Raw genomic sequence first — 21012 nt, 5'->3', positions numbered from 1 at the left:
TATTGTAAGAATTCACTCAATCATCCTGTCCCCACCACCAGAGAAAGCATTAACCTGTTCATGAGTGATCCACCCCTATGACCCAAACACCTACCATTAGGTCTCACCTCCAACATTAGGGATCTAATTTCAACATGAGATTTGGGAGGAAAAACATCCAAACTATTTTAATGTGTATATGTTAGAGGTAAGTGTGTGTGTCTATATCAGTTTTGCAAAATCTCCATGTATTTTCTTTCATCTTGCTAATACTTGGAAGATCTGTTAGATAATTCCATTTGTTCTTACATAATATATGTGATTTCTTTATCTTATTTTCACTATATTTAATAGTATTTTGCTTCCCTGAATCTATATATTGACAGTGACCCTCATTTTCTATCATCTAAAGAATGAATTTGGGGTAGTGAAGGACAATTGCTTGGCTGAGGTTTTGTATAGTTGTTATAGTATCTGGGTTCCACCTCCTCTTCTGGGATGTGGGTGATTGTCCTATTAACACCTGCAGGTAACAGAGTGGAAAGGAGTTAAACAGCCTATTACCATTGGCTTCACTCTAGAGTGAATGGATGAGAGCCTGGGGTGCCCTGAATGCCAGAATGAGAAGGACTTTATCAGGAACATCAAGTCCACACTAGCAACCCCAGTTTATCCCTGATGATATGTTGCATTACTTAAGGAAAAATTCTTTCAGTCAACTTTGACCAAGGAATGAATACCCAGTTGCTGTTGAGGTTGATTAAAGAGAAAGGGTAGGTACGTGGAGCCATGTAATTTGCATCTGGATCTTCAATCAGTCCATTGATTTCCACCCCACCTGTCAATCCAGACTTTTTGAATCTGGAAGTTCTATGTAGTCTGCTGGGTAGATGAACTGTCTCTTGTATTTACATTAGTGTTAATTTTCTTGACTCATCTTTATTATTAAGTATTTGCTTTGTGGGTGTGCCCTGCCTTGTTGTGGGCTTATGCTTTTTAAAAAATTTCCCTATCATCATTTTAAGGGAGGTCTCAGGAGGAAGAGTACATAAATGTTTGTGCTTAATTCACCACCTGAATTGAAAGCATTTCCCTCTGGTTTACACATCTGATAATTCTTTAGAGCTGTGGTTCTATTCACGGTGTTCTTTTAGTTTCTGGCATTTGATGGTAGAATGCTGTAGATACAGATATAGATACACTTTCCCCTGTGACTTCATAGGATGAACCCAAGGGGAAACTCATGTATCCTCAATCTGTCTCTTAATCCAGCCTCTCCAGCTATCTTCAAGAAGCAACCACCTCAGGATCTGTATTTCCATGATTATGTTTTAGGGACTAATCAAGGCTGCAACATACCTGCTTTCTTGACCTCAAGCTGGATTTCAATATCAATGTTCTGAAGAATGGACTGAGTATTAGAAGGGGACTCCTTGACACCTCTGACCACCTTGGCAATCATGTAGCTTGCAGGCTGTCACTACAAACCTCCCGGTGGGAGCCAAGAGTGTATGGTATGAATACCAACACCTGCTAGAGATGACACATATGCTCAGAGCTAACATTCCCCATCAAACTTTCCTCCTCCACCAGAAACATCACTATAAGGACAGAATCCCATGTCCTAGATGCTCCTTTGACATAAAAACCTGGATAAATCACTGGGAATAGTTTCTTCTTTCCTCTTATTCAAACACTCACTCACTCATCCTAAATCAAGTCTTCATCTTGACCCTAATGCTAAATCAGCCTTCGTCTAATCTGGCAGTGTCTCATGGCTCAGAACAACTGCCATGTTTGTAACCACAATTCTGAAACTGGGCTGGCCTCTGCTGGGAAGTACTTTGCTGGTGTTGCTGGTGGTCACTCAACTCAGGTGTGGAAATCTTGATGGTTTCATTCATTTGTCTGGTGCCTTCACAAGGGAGGCTGGAAAAGCTGTGAGCTAGTAAGGTGTGCTCCTCTTTCTCTCACAGCATGGAGTCTCAACATGTCTGGACCACTTTAGATGTTGGCTCAAGGCTCGATGATAGAGTGTTCCAAGAGTAGATGTTGCCAAGTGTATGTTTCAATGTGTAAGTTTCATTGTGTAAATGCTTATCAAGATTCTTGCTTGCCTCACACTTTAATAATTCCCCTTTGGTCAAAGAAAGATTTATGGCCAAGTTGCAGTGGGAGGGGATCACACAAGGGCATGGATGCTTGGAGGCATGATTTATTGCAAAACATGATATAATATTCTACTACTACACTAAGGCAAGAAATGAAATAGAAACCCACTTTTTAAAAACCATGTATCTGACCACATGCATTAAAAAAATTCTCTTTGGAAAAACATCATTTAAATTGAATGAAGGAAATATATACATCTTTCATATGCAAAAGTCCTACAAATTAATAAGAAAGCATTCATCCAGAAAATGAGGAAAAGACAAGAACAATTTCCAAAAAAAGAAAAATGAATGACGAATAAGCATACAAAAAAGTTTCAACCTAACTAGTAATCAAAGAAATGTACATTTAAAATAATTATATTATTCTATTCCCACTTTTCATTGGCAGATAACATGGTAGATTATTTTTTTTTCCAATTATTCACTGTCCCTTCCCTTTCAAGGATTATAACTCTCTGCTTCACTGAAATCAACCTTTGCAGTACGACTTGCTCTGACCAGTGAAATGTAAGCAAGTGTGACATGTATCATTCTGAGCAGAGGCTTTAAGAGTCATTCTGGAGTTTCATTATCCCTCTGCTTCCTTTGACATCAGACTGAGATGGGGCAGCTTCTTTAGTCTGAGCCCTGGGATCAAAGGAACATGGAGACGAGCTTAAGTCAATCTGCAGCTAACATATGTGAAAAAGAAAGAACTGTTTGCTGTAAGCCACTGCCATTTGCAGGGTCATTAGTTACTGCAGCATAATCTCACAAACACTGACTGACGCAAATTACAGCATTGGCAAGGTCATGAGGAAATGAGTATTTCTGTGACTGTTGGATGGAATGAAATTGGTCTAACCTTTCTGGAGGGCAAGTTTTCAAGTGTACCACAGTTACAGTAATTGTAACTTTTGACTCAGTCATATATCTCCTGGGAATTTATTCTTGACAATACACAGAAAAGTACACAAGATATATACAAAAAGATTTTCACTGCAGCCTTAGTTATTGTGAAAAATAACCTAAATGATTTCTTTAGCACATAGCTTATTTGCCTCCACAGGTTTTCTTAGTTGTCTCATTGACCCTGGCTCTGTTTGTTTTACCTAAGCTCTTACTATGGCTGACTTCCTAGGTATAGACCCATAAGAAATCTACCTCCTGGGGCCATCAGCCACACATTTACAGTCTCTGGTCCTTCCTGCCACTTCCAAATTCAGGTAAAAATCTCATTTCAGGACATGGGATGTGGCTTGGCAAATGACTCCCAAAGATGCTAAGTGATGTGAGGGAGTAAAGTCCTCATGAGACAAAATTTGACCAGTGGAAGAAAGAAGTCAAAAGGAGGCAGCAGATAAATTTCTTCCCCTTCTTTCCTCTAAAAGACTGTTCCAAGATAGGATTTCTCCATACGGTCTTTCTGAGCACATAGTGCCCCCACTAAGGACAAGACTTTGCCTCTGAGAGTGTCATCAGGAAGCAAAACACATTGCATGGTGTTGCTCCTTCTCTGTCACTACATCCTGTATCTTTTCCTCCACTCTTGCTGCCCTAGAGTTTCATGTCCCAGTTAAAATCTGGGCTTATACAAGTTGGTTTTAAAAATCAAGCCAGCAGCGGCAATTAAAAATGGTGATGTATACCTATATTCACTAACTAGGAAAGAGCTGTGGGTCGTCATTTTGGAGGTAAGATACACTTGATTGCTTCTAGATGGTAAGAGTTTGAGCAGTTTTCATTCTCTTAGTAATTGTGCATTTACTGTTTCACGTTCTCCAGTGACTATGCATTATAAACGGAATAGTTTAAGGGCCTAAACAATTCTTACATTGAAATGTTGCCAAGTTTTTGACATTATATAATCTAATTAATACATTTTAATGAATAAATATATCATTACTATGTCCACATGAAAGTAATTTTTACATGTGCAAATAGAGCCATACATAGTGTACAAAGTACATAAGCCATTTTCGAGAGGAACTTTTATCAAATTAATTTCTTATTGGACTGTCTATTGACAAACTGCTTCACTCGGCTTTCAGTTTCAGAAACACCATTTAATAATTGCTTATTCACAAAGAACAACAGTCCCTTCATTCACTCAAAAATTTTTGGCTTACAGCTTTGTAGGCAGAGTTTACTGCACTATTTATAACTGTCTCCACAAGTCCGTCATAGAAGGATGGTGTTCGGGGTTAGGTCAGTCAGTTCCCTGCAGAATTCAGTCATACCCTAGTAGCTACACTTAGAAATGCTACTTATTATTTATACATAGATTTTTTTTCTATTTAAGGTACAACAGTTGATTTAAATAAGGTACCTATACTTTTTCTGTTTCCAGCAGATAATTTACTTAATATTCATGTGCAAAATGAAATAGAAAGATTTCTGTTCTTGAAATGAAAATCTATTGGAATAAATTTTCCCTAGATGTTGATATATATGGAGTTTCTATTCTTGGTCAAGTCCTTGAAAGCAAATGCAAAAACAAACTTTTAATCCTCTATAATCCCCCAGCATGGGGAAATGATAATATATAGTTACCCCACTTGTTAAATAGCTCTAGCTGTTCCTCAAAGATTTATTTAAATATTGTTCTTTCATGAAAGGATGTTTTAAAACAAAAACAGGGAAGGGGGAATGGAAATTGTTCAATAAACAGGTTTATTAAGGGAAATGAAAAATCTTTGACTTAGCCATTGATTTTAATGATCATTTCATCCTCTCTTCTCTAAACAAAGTGATATTTCAGAGTCAATTATGGCTTATTCCATAATTATCTGTTTCAGACTACTTCTGTACCTTGGTACCAGTAGTCCCAGCTATCCAGAATGCTAAGTGGGAGGATCACTTGAGCCCAGGAGGTAGAGGTTGCAGTGAGCTGAGGTCATGCCACTGCACTCCAGCCTGGGCAACAGAGTGAGATGCTATCTCAGAAAGAAAAAAAAAAAGACATCTGCCAACTTTTCAAAAAAGGAGTAAATCTTTTTTTCAAGTGTGCAACCTAAATAGAAAAATGCAAAGTCAAATTCAAAAACACACTAAAAAAGAAAGACATTGCCAAATTCTAGATTAAAATGAATTAGGAAATAGATGAGTGGGTGGTTCATTACAGATATGGTACCAATGTACAGAAGTAGTCTGAAAAAGATAATTATGGAATAAGCCATAATTATTCCAGACTCTGAAATATCACTTTGGTTAGAAAAGAGAGGATGAAATGATCATTAAAATCAATGGCTAAGTCAAAAGACATCACCTTCTAACACACATTTCCTACACCTGGTGAGGTATGTAGTCAAAAGGAATATGTGGATAATAATGTGAAATATGGAATAAATAAAATCGTCATTATTCCAAGCCTATACCAATGAAATCATTGGTGTTCCCTTACTTTCCCTGGAACTGGGTTCCAGAGTTCCTTACACATTCTTCGTGCAGTACTAAGTGCTCTGAAGCTCAGGGTTCTTGACGCATGCTCCATATGGCCTGTTCTCTTCGTTGTCTCCTGGGCTCTGCCCATTGCCCAATGGTGTAATACTAAGAAAACGTTTTCCATCTCTTCATGGAAAGCCCTCACTTCTAGTGACTGGTGTCAATCTTCCTGTTACCTTTGTGATGTATTCTTTCTCATGTCATTACTGACATCAGTCTAGTCACTTCTAAGGATATTCTACTGCCCTCCTGAGAAAAAGAAAACTTTCTCTACAGTGTTTCAATACTTTTAAAAAATTTTTATTTAATTTATTTATTTTACTTAATAGTGCATACTATATCTGGAATTTCTCCCCTTATTATCCCTCCCCACCCCCCCTCCCTCCCCACCCCCCATTGTCTCTCTCCTACGCCCCCCAACTGTCCCCTGTGTGTGATGCTCCTCTCCCTGAGTCCACGTGTTCTTGTGTTCAACACCCACCTATGAGTGAGAACATACGGTGCTTGGCTTTCTGTTCTTGGGTCAGTTTGCTGAGAATGATGGTTTCCAAACCATCCAGGACATAGGCGTTTCAATACTTTTGTAAGGCCTCAGGCAAAAACTCAGCCCCATTTTGCTTGTTGCACCTGGTGCCACTAAACAGCGCTCTCCTCTTATTCTTCCCAGTCTACCATGGTCATCAGTTTGCATGATGCTTAGTCATACATCTGTCCATGGAAACATGAAAAGCATTTTTCAGTGACCACCGGAGTCAGTAACTGTGCCCAGTCCTGGAAATTTAATGTTGACCAAAGCCAAAAGCAACCTCAGACTTTTTGGAACTTCCTTTCTAGGGAGAGGGGAGACATGGATCAAATAATCACCAAATGCATAATTATAAACTATGTTAAGTGTTGTGAAGGAAAGGTTCAAAAAGCTATTCGAGCATATAATGAGGATAGTCATCCATCCTGGCAGGAATGAGGGGTTTGTTCCAGGGAAGGCTTCCCTAAACAAATAACATGCATGCTGATATCTGAAAGAGTTTTCTAGGCAAAAAGAAGAAAGAAGGTTTTGGGTAGAAGGAAGAATATGTGTCAACTCCAAGACACATTCCGTAATGAAAGAATGTTAGTGTATAGGAGCTAGATAAATCTGGAAAGGTTGGGAGGTACTGAAAATGATCAAATTCTGGCCAGGAAGTTAAGAAACAAAGCTGTTCAGCACCCTCCTGATTTTCTTAAATATCTCAGTCCTGAAGCTGTCACCTGCCAGATGTTTCAGTTTTCTCCCTTCTAAGAGGCCAAACTAGGGGAGTCCTAACTAAGCAGAATCCTCACTATTGCAGACAGATAGTATTGTGACCACAAAATCAACTTCCTTCTGGTAGAGTACATCATGTGCAACTTTCGAGTTTGCAATGTGTAATCAGAAAGGATTCTAACAGCAAAGGGTGGTGCAGTATCACAGGCTGGCAAGATCAAAGAGCTGTTACCATTCCTAGCACAGAAGAGAAGGGAGGGGGAAAAAAGTTTTTAGAACTGATATAGGTTGACAGTGTGGAGAGGACACCTGACAAGAGACACCACCTTTGATAAAGGATCAGCCAATCTGTGGTGGCCTCTTAGAGAGGCAACTGGGAAAAGAAATCAATCTCTCCTCCCCCTCTCTAATTTCTTGTCACTGTTGGAACCTACTGGAAGCCAGAGAGCAAGGACACCCACATGGGTCATCTTCTCAAGGCATAGAGCAGAATGGAAAATGGTGAATGGACATACCCCATAGTAGTCAGGAGAGTTAAAGTGGAATACCCAGTTTCAAACCTTGGAGGTGCCACTGAGAAGGGGTGTAATCTTAGGAAGACTAACTCCTGAACTCAGGCAATCCACCCACTTCAGCCTCCTAAAGTGCTTGGATTACAAGTGTGAGCCACCGTGCCTGGCCTTTGGCCCATCATTTTTGTACCTGAGACTTTTGGGATTATTTTTCTTCACTCTGAAATTTATCCCTGAAGTTCCTTTAGTTAAGATCTGTTAGTGGCAAACTGCTCATCAGGTAGTTTTTATTTTGTCCTCATTCTTGGAAGAGTACGTTATTAGACAGTTATTGAATCTTAGTATATGGATCATATTATTCATAGTCTTCTGGCTTATGTCCACACAGAAACTTGTACAAGAACATTTATAGCAGTATTATTCATAATAGCCAAAAGGTGGAAACCACCTAAATGTCCATCAATGAATAAATGGATAAACAAAATACGAAGTATTTATACAATAGTATATTTCTGGCCACAAAAAAAAATGAAGTGCTGATATATGCTACAATATGGGTGAACTTTAAAAACATTAGACCGACGAAGCCAGTCACAAAAGACCGTATACCTTATGATTCCATTCATATGAAAGTCCAGGATAGGGAAATCTATAGAGATGGGAAGTAGATTAGTATGAGCCAAGAGCAAGGGGAGCAGAGAAAGGACTATGGGGGTGATAGTTCAAGGGTATGGACGTTTTTATTTTTTTGAGGTGATGAAAATATTCTAAAATTGACTTTGGTGTTGGTTGCACATATCTGTGAATGCTCTAAAAACTCTTAAATGATACACTTCAAATGAATGAGTTGTATGGTATGTGAATTATATCTCAATAAAGCTACTTTTAAAACTTTAAACAGGCTAGGCACAGTGGCTCACACCTGTAATCCCCACACTTTGGGAGGCCAAGGTGGGTGGATCACCTGAGGTCAGGAGTTCGAGACCAGCCTGGCCAACGTGGCAAAACCCCATGTCTTTTAAAAATGTTAAACTTAGTCAGATGTGGTAGTACACACCTATAATCCCAGCTACTTGGGAGGCTGAGACAGGAGAATCGCTTGAATCCAGGAGGCGGAAGTTGCAGTGAGCTGAGATCACACTGCTGCATTCCAGCCTGGGTGACAGAGCAAGACTCCATTTCAAAACACACATACAAACACACACACAAACAAAAACCACTTTAAACAGAGTTATTTTGTCTTGTATATGGGAACTTCAGTATCTGATTGATGTCCTTCGGGTTTCTTTCTTCACTCATGAAGGCATGTTTCTCTGCCTCTTTGTTGGTCTTTATTAGCCTGCATTTGGTTGAGCTCTATCCCCGGAAATTCTAGGCCCCTAAATGAGGCATGTTTTTCTCCCTGAGAGGATTCGCATTTGATTATGCCAGCAACCTGGGGACTCTGTTTACTGGGACCAATTTTACTTCTTTCCAGGATTCCAGTTTAATCCATGAGTCTCATCTCCTCAACTTGATGCAGACTCAAGAGTTGGTCGTCCAGTTTCAGTGCTACTGTTAGCAGTTAAGGCAGCTTTACTCTATGTGTTGGCTTACAGTTCACTCGTGAGGTTTCAGCTCACAGATTGGCTGGGTTTGGTTTGATTTATGGGCCTTGGAGATTTCCCTTATGTCTTAGTCTGTTTTCTGTTGCTATAACAGAGTACCTGAGATTAGGTAATTTATAAAGAGAAGAGGTTTATTTTGGCTCATAGTTTTGGAGGCTGGGAAGTCCAAGATCAGGAGGCCACATCTGGCTAGCCTTCTTCCACAGGATAACATGGCAGAGAAGCAGAAAAAGAAGCTGGTGTTCAAAAAGAAAGGAGATGGAGCCGGTTGGCTAACCTAATAACAAGCTGCTCTCATAAGAACTAACCCAGTCATGGGAGAACTGCAAATAATTCCTTCATGACATTGGAACCCATGACCCAAACACCTCCCACTAGGCCCCACCTCCCAACATTGCCACACTGAGGAATCAAGCTTCCAACACAAGAACTTCTGAGAGACACACTCAAATCATAGCACCTTACTTTTGGAGCCCAGAATTGCAATAAAACTTAAGTCTTATGCAGAATCTGTTTTGTGTGAGGATCTTCAGAAAACATAGGTGACCATACTGCCTAAAACGGAAGCTTCTCATATAGGGATTTTTTTTTGTTTTATTTTTCTTTTTTTGACATTAGAATCCATAGAAATTTTTGAGGCATTAAGGCATTAACAGAACACTATATGACATATAAAACAAATATAAAGTGTGTATTACCCCAATCCAGCTAATCACCAGAGTCATCTGGGGACCTTTAAAAAATAAGAATACTAGAATTCTACTCATGGCAAGTCTCTTTTGATGGGTCTTTGTATCAGTTCACCAACCTCCTCTGCTTTGCTAGCTAAATATTCATCATTCAAACAAAAACATTATTAATAAGTATTAGAAAGCATTTATCAGAAGATTACCATGAGAAGGGCACTCTGCTAAGCAGTTTACTTGGATTATCTCATCCATTTATCACCAGAGCTTTATCAGCAATATGTTAATATTATTCCTACTTCATAGATGAGAATAGTGAGACTCAAAGAGGCTATGTAACTTGGTAAACATATTAGCAAGAGTAAAGCTGGGCTGCTGTTATCGAGATCTAATTATTCAGTGACTTATTTCTCACATTATAATCTGGGGTCAGCATAGCAGGTTGGCAGGCAGCTCTGCTCCATGCAATCATTCAGGTACCCAGTTCCTCTACCATCTCCTAGTGCCCTGCCCTCATCTGCATGTTCAAAACTGACTTGTAAAAAGAGAAAAACCCTGGAGAAGGCATGCCTGATTCCAGGGTATTCATTCCCTCTGATTCAAAGAATTTATCTTTGTGGTAGTACCATAGTCTTCAGGTAGAGAGAGCTGATGAAATTTAACTTCTGATTATCTTAGGAAGCTGAGCTAAGTCAGTAATGAATGTGTACTTTGGAATTTTTGCCTATTTGAACATTCAGAACCTGCTGTTAGCTTTTTAAAAATCTCAGAAGTTTTAGGCTGAATAATATAAAGCAAAAGCATCATAATATTCACTAGAGAGAAAAAAATTGATTTTTTAACTTAGACTTGAAAAAGTCAATAGTGTATGTTCAAAGGAAGTTGAGTGAATTGCTACATTTGCAGCTCAGTAACGTTGGACTCGAACGTCTACTGATAATGAGTATTACATTTAGCATTACGTCTACAGACCTCAACAGTTTCATGGTGCTGCTAGATAAAAATATTTTAATTTGCCTTTTAATTTTCCACACTTAATAGAGTAACATGCTATAACACTCCTTATAGAGAAAGGATGATAACATTTTCAGGGTTTAAGCTAAAGGATTAGGAGGATTAAGCTAGGGATTATCCTCTATGGGTAAACAATAAGCTTTAGCTTTTTCTAACATGTGCTTTAGACAAAGACAACAAAAAGTTAAATCAATAAGTATTTCAAGGGCAACACTTTGTGCCCAGTATGCTGTCAGGAACCGTGGACATTCAGGAAGAAGACAAAGATATTGTCCCTGCATTTAAGAGATGCACACACTTGTTGGAGAGTAAGACATGTATATTTCTGTATCTACACGGTATTAGATCCACAGTGGGAGAGAGGAATATGGAAGCAAAATGTTAGACAGGATGTGTTAGTAGATTCAACTCTCTGTGCTGGAGACATTAGAAAGGGGAAAGCTAACTTTAGGCAGGAGTTAGTCACAGAAGGCTTCATGGTGGAGGGGGAGCCTTCAGACAAAAGAGGAATTTCTGAAGTTATATTAGAAAAGGGAAAGTGTTCCAGGGAGAGAATGGCACAAGCAAAGACAATAAAATAGTCCCTTCTTTATTAATCCATTCAGCAATCATTTAATGAGCACTCAGTTCATATGAGGACCAGTAACCAGTATCTTCAAAGATTAACTGAAAGATGAAATCATGCTTCCTACTTTTATGGGAATGGCTTAGGAGAAACTTCGATCTTATAACCCAGTACATATTCTGTAATCAGCTTTTGATGAGTATTTATTAAAAGAATGAGGCTTCTCCTACTTTCCCAATGCATCTTCTTTCTTTAATATAATATGGTCTATCCAGCTGACTCTCATCCTTCTTTCATGAGACTGTTACCTGCCTGCTGCTCTCACTACCCATAGTCATCACCAGCATCAGCAGTTCACTGGGAGCACTACCAGAAACCCAGCTGGGATGTGTGGGTTAATAAAATCACCTGGAAGCAAGAGTTACCCGAGCACAGGCTAAAGAGTGATCGTATTTGGAGCAGCCAAATTGAACTGTCATCTGGCAGCTGAGACAATAAATTCTGGGAGAAAACAGGGATCATGACCTGCCAGCTGCTGGCAGCTGAAGCAAATTGTAGACAAATAGATCATACTCCACCCCCTGCCCTGAACCCTGAACCCTGAAGAGTTTCAAGTTCACACTCATTCTAAATGCAAGGCCAGCTCCAGGGAATATTGTGAAATGGGTTCTTAGTCACCAATGCCCTAGTAACCTCTTTTTTGCTTTCCCTTTAGAGGCTCTTTTACCCTCCAATTGTGTATTTTTCTCTTTCTTTCTTTCTTTTTTTTTTTTTTTTTTTTGAGACGAGGCTTTGCTCTGTTGCCCAGGGTGGAGTGCAGTGGTGCGATTATGGTTCACAGCATCCTTGACCAGGCTCAGGCAGTCCTCCCACCTCAGCCTCCTGAGAAGCTGTGACCACAGGCACAAGCCACCATGCCTGAGTAATTAAGTAAACTTTTTTTGGTAGAGATGGGGTCTCACTATGTTACCCAAGCTTGTCTTGAACTCCTGGGCTGAAGCGATCCTCCCACCTCAGCTTCCCAAAGTCCTGGGACTGTAGGCATGAACCACAGTGCCTGGTCTCAATTGTCTGTTTCTTTAGATCTTCCATAAGCTTTCCAAAGCTTTGTCTCCAAGGTAGATAGGCCTTTTCTTTGCCCACGCAGAGGCAGCTGATTATTTCTGGAGAAAATAATACAATTGGAAAGGTTAGTTTATGCTGCGATCTGAATGTTTGTGTCCCCCAACTTAAATTTGAATGCTGAGATACTGAGCCACAGGATGATAGAATTAAGAGATGGGCCTTTAGAAGATGATTAGGTTGTGAGGGTAAAGCCATCATGAATGAGATTCATGCCCTTATAAAAGAGGCCTCAGTGAGTTTCCTTACCTCTTGCGCCAGGTGAAGACACAGGAAGAAGACAGCTGTCTATGAACAGGGAAGCAGGCTCTCACCAGACACCAAATCTGCTGACAGCTTGATCCTGTGTTTCCAGCCTTCTGAACTGTGAGTAACAAATATTGGTTTCTTAAGCCATCAGTCTATGGTGCTTTTGTTATAGCAGCCCAAATGGACTTAGCTGCCTTGTATCCATCAACACCCTCTGCTACAACAGGAAAACAGAAGTCATCTTTCTTCCCACCATGAAATTTAAACATATCTGCATACATGTTCACTGTGTTAGTCCATTTTGTACTAGTATAATAGCACAAACTTAAAAAGAACAGAACTGATAAAGAATAGAAATTTATTTCTTACAGTTCTGAAGGTGGAGAAGTCCAAGATCAATGCACCAGCATCTGGTGAGGGCTTATCTTGGCTTCCACGATGGCATTTTGAACACTGTGTCATCCAAAGAACAGAAACAGTGTGTCCTCACATGGCAGAAGACAGAAGGGACAGAGGACCAAAATCCTTCATACAGGGCTTTCATAGCAACATTAATCCCTTCATGAAGGCAGAGCCCTCATGACCCTAATACCCCCAAAGGCCCTAACTCCCAGCACTGTTGCATTGGGGGGATTAAGTGTCAGCATTCAAATACAGTCTAAAACCCTCGTTTATAAAGCCTTCTCTTTTACTTAGTAAAGATAAAGGTGAAATCTTCAAGTCAATGGTGGGAAGATAGAGTTATTTTATAAATGATTTTGGGAAGCCAGGTAGCCATCTAAAAATAAAACTAAAATTGTCTTAACACCTCTCACTTGCACCAGGAACATTTCTAATTGAATCAAAGATTTCAGTGTAAGTAATGAAACTATAAATCAGTTCTAAGAAATCTCAAGAAAATTCTTTCAGAGTTGGAAAAGACTATGACACAAAACTCAAGAACCCTAAACAAAAAGATTTATAATTTTGACAGTACAAAAATCAAGCATTTCTACAAGCCCAAGTTACCATAAATGAATTCCAAAGACAAACAACAAACTAGGAAAATATATATGCAAGATATATTGAAAGCAAAGGGCTACTTTTCCTAATATAAAGAAAGCATGTATAAAGTGTTAAAAAAATCAACAACTAAATTTTTTTAAATGCTTAACAATCCTCCCAATGGCTCTTAGCCAATAAAACATATTTAATCTCACTCATAGCTAAAGAATGAAAATTAAAATAATGCTGAGCTGCCATTTTCACTTGTGAAATTAGGAAAGATCATAAATTTGATAATTTTCTGTGTTGATGAGGTTGTGGGGAAAGAGGCATTTTCATATTGCTGATGGGAATGTAATGGGTACAACTTCTGTAAAGAGGAATTTAGCATTATTTACCAAAATCACAACTACTCATATCCTCTGATCCAGAAAATTCTACATCTAAAAATTTATCTTACAGATTACATGTACACACACTTCCAAAATACGCAAATTTATTCATTGCAGTTTATTAATAAAAAATATTAGACATAAACATCTCTATCCATAAGAGAGAACTCAACAATGACACACCCACACAAAGAAGTAGGACCTCTGCTCCTCCTCCACACAGCCTGTAAATGTTAGCTTCCCTTTTCACTCAGTCCTAGACCTTCTTCCATTTCTACTCTGGGTGGTCTCATCCGTTGCCAGGGCTTTAAATATCTTCACAGAAAATATCTCATTCCAGAAACCTTATAATCATCTTTGTTGTCTCCCTATCCCTCATTCTCTTCACTAAATGCTATTAACCTACCTCAAAATTACATTTTAATAGTAAAACAGCTATATTGATGTATAACTGGAATAAACTGTACATAATTAGAGTACATAATTTGATAAGCTTTGACACAAGTGTGCATCCAAAACTACCACCATACATAATCAAGATGATAAACATCTCCATCACCCCCAAAAGTTTCCTAATTCTCCTTTGTAAATCCTCTGGCCAACCCTTCCCTACTCCCCAAACTCCCAGCCCCAGGCAGTCATGGATATGGATTCCATCATGATAGTTTAGAGTGTATTTTTTACAATTTTATATAAGTAGAATCATACAATATAAACTCTTCTTTTTATTCTTCTTTCACTTGCCATAATTATTTTCAGATTCAGCTATGCTTTTGTATATTATTAGTTCATTCCTTTTGTGACTGAGTTGTATTCCATTGTATAGAAATATAATAATTTATTTAAATTCACCTATTGATAAATATTTGAATTTCTTTCATGCTTTGGCTATTATAAAACTGGTGTGGAGATGCAAATATATATTTAATCCATCCAGTTTCCTCCATTTGAAAAAGTTCTATGTTTCTTCCTCCTTTTTTTTAACGCCTTTGCTTATTGACCACCATCTCTGAGTAAGTGTAAGGGTTTCTTGACTGATCTCCTACTTTCTCCTCTACATCCTAACATACAACTAAAGCTACCATTTTTAAAAAAAAAACATAATGCTAGTCCTTTTTTGTTTAAAGTTCTTCAGTAACCACCACTTCCTCCACCATACCCCAGCCCAATACGCTAAGCATGTAATCCAAACTTCATAGCCTAAAATGCCTTTTATATTATCTGGCCTCCCTCACTTGACCCAGCACTGCTGTCTCTCATGCTTATGCTTCTTGACCCACATAATCCTTCTCTCATTGTTTCCAAAGCTCCACTTCTTTTTTCTACTCCAAGTATCTTTCACATGCTGTTCCTTCTCAGATTCTCTTTCCCACTTCATCTACTGTCTTCCAACTTCTCCCATTCCTTATCTTTAAGTTTCTCAGAAATCAGTAATGGATTACAGTCAGATATCCAAATTTTCTGCCACTGTTGAAGAGGTAAGAGATGAGTTGACTCCTTTAAGAAGTGGAGCAAGGATGTTGATCTAAGGAGGAAAAAAATGAGCAAAGCCAAAAACTATGAACCCGTGGTGATGATATCCAAAGCACTGAGAGGCCAGTCCAGGGGATCATCAATCTTTTCATAGCTAAAGACCACAAAAGCAACCAAAAGTAAAATATATATGACACAAAACCACTGAGTTGATAAAAGACAGCCTTGAGTAAACACTAAAATATGAAATGGAAAAAAGATGAAAATTAGTTGACAGATGACTACTAATATGTAATATAGACAAAGGTGATATAATATAAAAATAATGGGTATTCTTAAGTTTTAAAAAGCAAATAGTAAAAGAAAAGGTACTAAAAGATTTAATAACAAAAAGAGAATATAAAGCACTAGAAAAAATTTCTCTGGAAAATCTGATAAAGAATATTTAATGCTTACATATATCCTGAAATAAACTAAGATTTAAGGACATCCATGCAGAAAAAGAAAAGCTCTTCTCAGTGCAAGGGCTGCAGGGGAGGTGCAGATGAGCCTGACCTCCAATGCTTGGGCAGCTTCATTCAATGCCAGAAGACAATGGAGTTCCGCTTACAAAGTTCTGAGGAAAGGAAAGGGTAATTTTATGTCCAACTAATTGTACTTGAAACATAAAGGCAGGAAACGGACTTTAAAATAAGCAATAATTCATAAAATTTAGTGGTCACGAATTATTTTTGAAAAAGCCATCCAACAAAAAAATCCAGGAAGTGGAAGGTTGACCATTAAATCCATTCAATGGCTTGAAAAAAAACAAAGCTGAGAATCACAGTTACAGGACAGAGCAAAGTTACGAATCTTGATAATGAAAAAATATTTAACAGAAATATAGTGTTGTAGGGGTAGGTTAGAAAGATGATGTCGTGTTCCTTATCTTCAGTGCAGGCAGATCCATAGTTATACTGCTTAAATGAAAGCATTTAGGTGATTGGGTTTTTTTTTTAGGTAAAAAAAATCTCTTGAAATTTTAGAATTTGTCTTCTAGGAAAATAAAATTGATGTGAAGAAACTTATTAATCTGGGATTGAGCAATTCTACCAATTTCATTAGCTTTTCTCCAGTTTAGTTCAAGTAAAGACAAATTCAATGCTTTTGTTTAAAAAAAAAAAAAGCATTTAGAGTACATCCCGTTTTTGTAGAATTATGTCTGTGTATGAACGTGGTATACATAGAGCGATGACTGGGAACTAGGATGAGGTTGCCAAATGTTATGACGATTATTTCTGGGCAGTTGATAGTGGGGATTTTGCTTGTTGGGTTTTTTGTTTGTTTGTTTGTTTTTAACTTTCTTCTATATATTCTTCTGTAGCACTTTTTTGTGATAAGCATGTATGAGTTTTATAAAACCAGTACTTTTTGAATGGGTCCCTGACTTCTGAGCTATTGCAGGCTATGGCTGAGGAGAGGAAGGTTTACCAGAAGGCCCACTAATAATGGGTCTCATACTCATAAAGACCATAAACTTAGATTTTTTTAATGTTCTCTCCAAATGAGTTCACACATGCTGTAAATGAAATATACTAATGGCATTAAACACTTAAATTATAGGGAGTTTTCTTCTTCTTAAAATTATACCTGGAACTTCAAGATGTCCATTCTTCTTGAGAAGCCCTGCATATATTATTCGAAATTAAGAAATACTGATTTAATACATTGGGAAGGATATGGCTCAGAAGAGGGATGCTAGAGTCTTCCTTCCCCTTCCTAGATCATGCGCAGTTTAGACCTTTCTACCAGGAAAACACTATGCAGCTCTGACACTTCCACCTACAGCTGCAAGCATTAAACAAAAGGCAACTAATCGTTATGCACCAATTCTGGAAGTAGCCCTAGTCATCCAACACACAGATGTCTTTGGGTTATGATGCTCATAGCTTATTACTTGCTTAGATTTGGCTCTACTTTAGTCTGCCTTCTCTCTGACCTGATAATTCAGTTCCTAATCTCACTACTGAGTTTAGCAAGTACTGCTATTCTCACAACTAGGTTTATAATTAGATTATCCATTTGTCTTTGGCAACCTGAACTCACATCATAGCTGTGAGTTTCAGTTCCCACCTCTCCCCTGCCTCACTGCTTCTTAACATCTGGCTGGCTGCCAACCATATCTCATTCACTTGTAGTCGTATGGTATTAGAAAAATAAAGCAAGAAAACAGTACAACTCACTTGCTCATTAAAACTTAAGTGGCAATGAAGAGTGTAAAAGATTCATAAGAGTGTTGAGAAATTCTGGCTGGACCAATACCTAGAATGATGAAATTGACCTCCTTGTGGAAAGACAGTCCTAGAACCCATGGGCTCTCACGCCCCCTGAGACGTGGTAGAAATAGTCTTGAACTTGGAGTTAGAAGATCTTGGTTCAAATCCTACCTCTGTGCTGGCAGAACTGCCTACAAGTGAAATGAAAGAATACTAAACAGTAACTTAAATCCTCACAAAGAAATAAAAAGCACCAATAAGGGTAACTACATGGGTGATTTATAAAAGGCAGCATAAATGTGTGTTTTCTTGTAACTTTTCATCTTCTGATTTAAGACAATGCATAAAGCAATAGTTATATAACTATTGATAGGTTTATAACATATAAAGATATAATTGGGCAATAATGACATAATGGACTAGGGAGGAAAATGAATAATGAGATAAAAAAAAAGAGAGAGAAAACAAATAAATAAAATTAAATCCTAGCTTTACAAATTATGAGTTGTGTAGCCTTGATCAATTTTTACACAACTTGAGTCTCGGTGTTTTGCATATATAAGGTATAATATTTATTTTATCATTAAGTAAGATGAGATTTATTTTATAAGATAATTAAGTGAAAACAGTATTTCAGAAATATTTTGTACAATGATTTGCACAGGCACTCGATCAGTGCTGGAACTACTGGGTAATATATACTTGGTGGTTCAGTATACTATTTTCTCTACCTTTCTGCACATTAAAATTTTTATAGTAAAAAACATTAATTCCAGCTTCCTTCCTTTTTTTTGATCTTGTCTTCCTTGACACTGGTAGGCTCAGTCTATGATTTTATGAATGAACATGAAGGATGAGGACTTAATACTAAATAATTAAATGGATAGTCTCCACAAGGCTTTTCTAAGGGGATACAAATAGATGAAACAGGAATTAGGAAGTTATCAACTCCATTTTGCACAAAGATATGTCATACAATCTTGAGATGCAAAGATCCAGATTAACACTGTAAAATGAAAATAAATCTTGGGGCCCCCAAATCACTAAGCTAAAGGGAAAAGTCAAGCTGGGAATTGCTGAGGGCAAATCTGCCTCTATTCTCTTCAAAGCTGCACCTCCACTCACTGAGATAAATGCATATCTGATTGGCTCCTTTGGGAAAGGCTAATCAGAAACTCAAAAGAATGAAACCATTTGTCTCTTGTCTACCTATGACCTGAAAGCCTCTTCCCCTCTTGGAGTCTTCCTGCCTTTGCTTCAAGTTGTCCTGCCTTTCCAAACTGAACCAGTGCTCATCTTCATATATTGATTGATGTTTCATGTCTCCCTAGAAAGTATAAAACCAAACTATGCTCTGACCGCCTTGGGCACATAAAGTCAGAACCTCCTGAGGCCGTGCCACAGGTGTGTGTCCTCAACCTTGACAAAATAAACTTTCTAAATTAACTGAGACCTGTCTTAAATTTTCAGGGTTCACATTTAGGTAACCATGAAAGGATTCTGCGTGGAGGTGCACCTGACCTTTGACAAATCTCCTATGGGTGCTTAGTACTAACATGAGCTAACTTTATGGCTCAGACTGATAGAACAATTTGCTGAGTTCTTGGAGCACCCCCTCCAGAGAATCCCTGATCTCCCAATATTTGGTTGAGATCTAATGTTTATTTTGCTGTACCACTCCCTTTTTTGGAGTTTTACTTGCTTCCAACAAGGAATGCAAGTTTTCCTGCTTCCATAATGGTGGAAGGCAGGTAACTCCTTCATGGAGTTTGATCTCACTTCCAACAGGAAAGATGAGTATCCTTTTTTCCTGCCTGTAGGATGGTAGAGAGCAGTCTACAGCCTAAGACCGGTCACTAGATAAGTAGCTGACTTGGGGTTTTATCTTGACTAAAGTTAACAACCAGCTGGTCTTCATTGTTCTTACCATTAGAGTGCTCAGTAACCATACAAGTTGTGTGATGTTTGTTCTGCTTAACTGTTTTTTGTTATTGTTGTTATTTGTTTCTGTTTTTGTTGTTCTTTTGGTCTTTTTGCCATTGTGTTCGACCAACTCTATCTGACTTAATAAAATCCAAAAGAAAGTTGTAAATTATGGGGTACAAGGTCTCTCAAATGTTTAAATTCCCATCCTCCCAAAAGAAGTGGTGTGGTGGAGAAAAATGACCAGCAAAAAAAAAAAAAAAAAAAGAGAGAGAGAGAGAAAATATTTTTGATTTTGACTACTAAAGGGGCATCATTTACATAACAAGGCCACCTTTTTGCTAGTCAGGCCAAACTGAAAGAGCAATGACTGTACTTCTGAAATAGCAGCAATTTTTCTGAGCTGAAATATGTTACTGAGATTTTAAAACTTTTTAAAAAGATGTCAGCTTAATTAAACACATTCAGGATATGTGTGTATATGTGTGCATGTGTGTGTTCATATTTAAAAGGCCTTCATGTTTTTGTCTTTTCTCTCCTAGGACCTTGTCCTTTTTTTGTGTGAGCAAAAGTTTTTTCTTCTCGGTTGACTGAATTCTGTTTTCTTTAGTAACTTTTGCTGTCTCTCCTTTCACTTGCACCCTCTGCTGCATGAGAGACCTAAAATAGTTTATAGCAGCCTGAGGATCCTTTAAGAATATGGAGACGATGCCAAACTTCCTTTTGGGGAAAAAACCTGCTTTTTCTTATGGAACCCCAAAAGTATAAATAAACAAATTCATCTCAGCTTTGAAACTGCTTGCTTTTGAATTGTGTCCCCTGATTTATTGAGTTAAATAGTTATTGCAACAGAGGCTACTCTTGTGTTTTTACAGAAGAGTGTAGTTCAGACACTTAGAAATGTCTTTGTTTAAAAAAGAATTTTATTTAAGAATACTATAAAACATCACATGCTCTAGCCTCATAACTCTCCCTTTTTGGAGACCCACAATTCAGTGCGGACTCTGCCTAGACCTCAGAGATTCAGTTAAAAGACAGGTAGTCAGGGAAGAGATCCAAGATGGCCAAATAGGAACAGCTGTGGAGTGCAGTTCCCAGTGAAAACACAGAGGGTGAGTGATCACCACATTTCCAAATGAATTTTTACTGCCCACAGACAGGAGATTTCCAGGTGGAAAAGCACCACAAGTCTCCAATGCGGCTGTTTCAGCCAGCATAGCGGGTCTCCACACAAAAACTCACACAAATCTGGGTGCCGTTTGAACTGGTGATTGGAACACCTGGAAGACAGAGTTGCTCATTCAACTGAAAAAACGGGGACTGAAACAGGGAGCCAGGTGATCTGGTTTAGCTGGTCCCACCCCCACAAAGACCAGCAATCTGAAACCCTCTGGATTGAGAGTTTCACAGC

Source organism: Callithrix jacchus, chromosome 4, assembly GCF_049354715.1.
Source record: "Callithrix jacchus isolate 240 chromosome 4, calJac240_pri, whole genome shotgun sequence".
Classification (NCBI taxonomy): domain Eukaryota; kingdom Metazoa; phylum Chordata; class Mammalia; order Primates; family Cebidae; genus Callithrix; species Callithrix jacchus.
The sequence above is the reverse complement of the archived record's forward strand: the minus strand, read 5'-3'. Positions refer to the sequence as shown.